Below are 5283 nucleotides of genomic sequence, written 5' to 3'. Positions count from 1 at the left end.
TAAAAACCCCAATAATCCCACCACCTAGAGAAAACTACTGTTAGTATTTCGAGTGTATTTCCTTCCAGCTTTTTTTCTATATATGTGTATGTATTTATAATATATATTAATAATATGCTATATATTAATAAAATACTATACGTAACAAATACATTATATGTATCTTGCATAGAACACTATTTATTGTATTATAAACACAGTTTTGTATCCTGTTTATTTTTGTAAACATTATATTGTAGAATCCCTAGATATTACCATTTGAAAATATGACATTTAATGGCTTCCTAATATTTAAATTTATTGACAAACATAATTTTATAACCAATATTTCTTCTCTAATGGATAGCACTGATGTGAACATACCTGTACATAAATCTTGTCTATATTCGTACTTTTGAAAGTCGCAGTTTCCAAGAACCTATTCATGATGTTAGGTGAGGATTTACCGTCCTTGAAAAAAAAACCTCCCCAAAAGTAGGTGAGTAAGAGACTTTCTTGTAGTCGTCTGATTGATGAGAAATATATCTGAAATATGGCTTGTTCATCTACTTAGACAATAATTATAAACATACCAAATTAATTTACATTTAAATGTTTTTCATTTGTTTCAAATTGAGCTATGATCTGTGGAATGTCAAGGCGTCTTTTTGCTTTTATCGGCTTGTTATGGACCATCAATATTATGTTGTTAATTAAAGAAAGTAACTGGGCCGGGCGCGGTGGCTCACGCCTGGAATCCCAGCACTTTGGGAGGTTGAGGCGGGCAGATCACTTGTGGACAGGAGTTCCAGACCAGCCTGGCCAAAATAGTGAAACCCCATCTCTACTAAAAATACAAAAATTAGCGAGGTGTGGTGGCGCACGCCTGTAATCCCAGCTACTTGGGAGGCCGAGGCACGAGAATCACTTGAACCGGGGAAGCAGAGGCTGCAATGAGCTGAGATGGTGCCACTATACTCCAGCCCTGGTAACAGAGCAAGACTCCATCTCAAAAAAAAAAAAGTAACTGGTCCTAAGTTTTCTGTTAGCAGCTGTAGTCAAGCGAAGTCTGAAAACATTCAATTTTGGAAGGAGAATTAAGATAAAAGCAAGCAAGCAAACGCCACCTTCCCACCATCCACCCAAATGTATGCAATCTTTTGCTTCACATTTTTGTGTAATGCACTGTGTTTTCAGAATCCTCCTCAGAATCTCACCTCTCCTGTTGCTTTGTGTTATTGAACGCAGACTCGTGCAAGCGGAAGCCCTGCGCAGGCGGGGCTGGGCCCTTTCCTCTCACACACTGGGACACTTCCTTATTGCCTCACCAGCCAGTTCGTTTTACAGCTTGCCGGACAGCATTATTACATCTGAGCACTCGGAAATTAGATGCTGATACTGAGTACTGATTTACATAAAAATCTACATATTCGCAGGTTTTCGAGAGCTACTTACTTGGAACTTTACAAGGTCAGGCATCCCCTGAGTCTAGGACCATGCCTGTTGAGGACACAAAGGGCGTGCTCAACAAAAAGTTGTTGAATTAAAAATCATCTTGGAATGTAAAGGTGACTAGCATTATGGAAACAGTTTATATTGACATTATTAGTAGTATTTACTTTATTTATTTATTTATTTTTTTAGGGTCTCACTCTGTCACCCAGGCTGGAGTGCAGTGGCATGATCTCGGCTCATTGCAACCCCCTCCTTCCGGGTTCAAGCGATTATCTCCCTCAGCCTCCCAAGTAGTTGGGATTACAGACATGTGCCACCATGCCTGGCTAATTTTTGTATTTTTAGTAGTTTTACCATGTTGGCCAAGCTGGTCTCGAACTCCTGACCTTAAGTGAACTGCCTGCTTTGGCCTCCCAAAGTGCTGCCATGAGCCACTGTGCCTGGCCTGTGTTGACATTACTCATCCTCCTAAAATAATAATAAAATAACTGGAAAAATTAGCTCGGAAAAAGTTAAGCTTTTTGTCTGAAATTTTGGAGAATTTTTTTTAACCTCCTGAAGTGTTTGCATCTTTTCTTTGTCTTAATCACGAACAGGAAATTTCAAAGCATAACAAAGACCCAATTCTTGCTGCTCTGGTGTTGCTTCGGTGGCAATTTCAGCAGCAGTTCTGTGGATTGTCCTGATGGATGCCACCACTTTTGAACACTGGTAAATTTAAACAGTGTAAATTGCATTTGTTCTTTTCAAGTGTTCTCTCATGCATATTTTCTCATTCAATTTTTAATGAGCTAAAACTTGATTGATACTTAATGCATAATTGCATGCTTTAAGTATATGTGTCCTTGTTATTTCCATTTTATAGCCAAAATTTGGACATGGAAATTTAGAGATTGAATAGCTTACTCACTCAAATGTTCAAGTTAGCAGTCAAACCCCTGTTCCCTGGTTATTTTCCCTGCACCATGAGGTTTCTAAAAATGTGAAATAAACCTGGTTTTATAAGTAGAGCCAGACTCTTCAGATTCTTCCCAAGTACAGGAAGTTGTAAGAACGTCTTCTCCCTGGCTTTCAGAAGGTGAGAGGCTGCAGCCATCAGAGAGTCCACGTGGCTCCCGGGGCAGCCCCTCCTATGCTGTCCTTCAGTGGCCCTGTCTGTTCACCCATGAGGAGCAGTTTAGAGGTCTGCAAGCACAGGTTACACAGAGCCCAGGTCACAGACAGGATGCCAGGCTCCCACCCCATAGACCCTGTTCCCCACCTCACCCCTCGACTGGTGCCTGAAGAATACGATGTCACAGTCACCAACACTGCAGTTACGGGGAATGGATTCGAGCTTCTAAAAGTAGGGTGAGCCAATAGTTTACTGGCAGAACTAGGACCCTCTTACAGCAGTGTGGTTGTCCTGGCTGCTCATGGCGATGCACAATGAACCGATCACTACATTTTCTGAGGCCAGTTATTAAATGCATCCATTAGTAAACAATACACACTGAAATGATGCTCTGATTCCTGCAACTCCGTGCAGGTAGCATGATTGTAGTGAGTAGTGCTGGAGCTGAAAGAGCTTTCTGTTTAATGAATATGATTTTCACGAGGATGAGCAACTGTTTAACATTAGCGCACATATCAGAGTTAGCAACAATAGACTTACTGGGAAAAGAATTAGCAGATTGGAGTGCATCTCCATTTGACAAATCACGGTTGAATTACAACCATAGGTTGACTAAGAATACAAGGTTTTAGCAAAAATCAACCAAAAATTTTCACAGAATTTTATTCTATGAGAATCGATGGCTATGTGAAATTTACATTAAAGAATAACACAGATTTTGTTATGGATTGTAAATTTTGTATTACACAGCCTTGATCTCAAATAGATGTGTGTATATATTGTCATAGTCCCGTTAGGCTGCTATTACAAAATACCATAAACTGCACGGCCTAGAAACAACAGAAACGTGTTTCTCACGGTTCTAGAGGACGGGAATCAAGCCCAGGATCAGGGCACCAGCAGCTTCTCTGTCTCATGAGGGCCTGTTTCCTGGTGCACACACGGTGTCTTTTCTGTGTCCTCATGTGGCAGAAAGGGCAAGGGAGTCTCTGGGATTTCCTTTATAAGGGCATTAATCCCATTCCTGAAGGCCCCACCTTCATTGACCTAATCACCTCCCCAAGGCCTCATCTCCTAACTTTGGGGGTTAGGATTTCAACGTGTGAATTTTGGGGGACAGAAACATTCAGTTCATTGCATATACATACACCACACACACATACTGTGTGTGTAGATATAGTGTATATATAGTATATACATACTATATGTATATGCACATATGCATAATACAATAATACATATTGCATATATGTATACATATACATATATTCACACACATTGTATGTATATATACAGTATATACATACTACATGTATATGCATATATGCATAATACAATAATATAAACTGCATATTGTATATGTATGTGCAATAAGTGTTATTGTATTATGCGTGTGTGTGTGTGTGTGTGTATATATATATATATTTGAGACCCTATTTTATACATTTACCAGCACACCACTGTTTTTGTGAATGAAAGGCGTGCCATCATTACATATGTCGAACTACCAGGTGAAATCACGACAGTCCCAGGCAATCCAAGAACCTGTGGTCCTCACCAAACTTTCCAGGTCCAGTCCAGCACACAGTCTCCCTCTGGGCTGTTGTTTTCTTACAGCTCCCTCCCCCAGCAGAGACCCTGTACAATCCCTCCAAAAAAGGCAATTTCTCACTGAGTCCCTTTGCCACAGGGAGTTGCAGGAGCATTAAGTGACCTCCTGAGCAACTGCCTTCATCCTGCTTCATCCCTTTCCCAGGTCCCTCATGGAAGCACCATTTCTGGCATCTATTAGCTCCGAGGCTATAGAAGCATCTCATAAAGTTTGTAGGTTTAATTTTCTTACTGCAAAATGGGACTGATAGCACCCACCATGCAGGGCTGCTGCAAGGATTGGAAATAGCACGTGTAAAGTGCTTTCTATGTGCTTGGCACAAGATGCAGGCTCAATGAATGGTACTGTTTTTGCTATCATTACTGCTCCTGCCCCTACTTTGTTTGAGTCTCCCTGCCTTAGGCTCCGAGTTTTGGACACATCCCCGTTACTTGGGCCACTGGGACTTTGATGGTTTTGACTCCTTTCACCCACTCTAAAGCTGAGGGTTTCTCCACCCCTTCCCATGCCCAGTCCAGACTTGTGGGGTGGTGGTCACCGTGAGGGGTAACCAGTGGTCACTCTGCTCTTTTCCTAGAGGGCCTTATACTTAGGGGTGGGCCTCCAGAAGCAGCTCTGGGTCCTCAAACCTGCCCTTTGCCCTAGCTATGTGATCCAGCTGTATGCACTATACCCAAGTGAGGACAACCAGACCGCTTCAGCGCTGGCCATGGCGGTCAGTCCAGAGGCCTTCCTTGCCCAAGACGGGCCAATGAGAACCCCTCCCTGGACTTTTCTGAGTTGGAATGAAGGGAAGGAGTCAGTGCCCCTGATTGGGAGCTGGAGATTCAGGAGCTGATGGAGACATGTTGGCTATCTAGAAGAGCCAATGACAGAGTGTCTGAAGCCAATGACAGAGCAAACTAGACTCCAGATGGTGGAAGAGTCCTGCCAGAACAGAGGTCACTGAGGCCTGACTGCATCCTGACCCTCTCTTGAGGCACATTGAGATCTCCACTCCCATCATGAGGCAACATCACAACTCCTCTCCCCATTCCCACTCTTTCCTTCCTTCCTTCCCTCCCTCCCTCCCTCCCTCCTTCCTTCCTTCCCTCCCTCCCTCCCTCCCTCCCTCCCTCCCTCC

The sequence above is a fragment of the Theropithecus gelada genome, chromosome 5 (genome assembly GCF_003255815.1).
Source record: "Theropithecus gelada isolate Dixy chromosome 5, Tgel_1.0, whole genome shotgun sequence".
In the NCBI taxonomy this organism is placed as follows: Eukaryota; Metazoa; Chordata; class Mammalia; order Primates; family Cercopithecidae; genus Theropithecus; species Theropithecus gelada.
Note: the sequence above shows the minus strand (reverse complement) of the source record.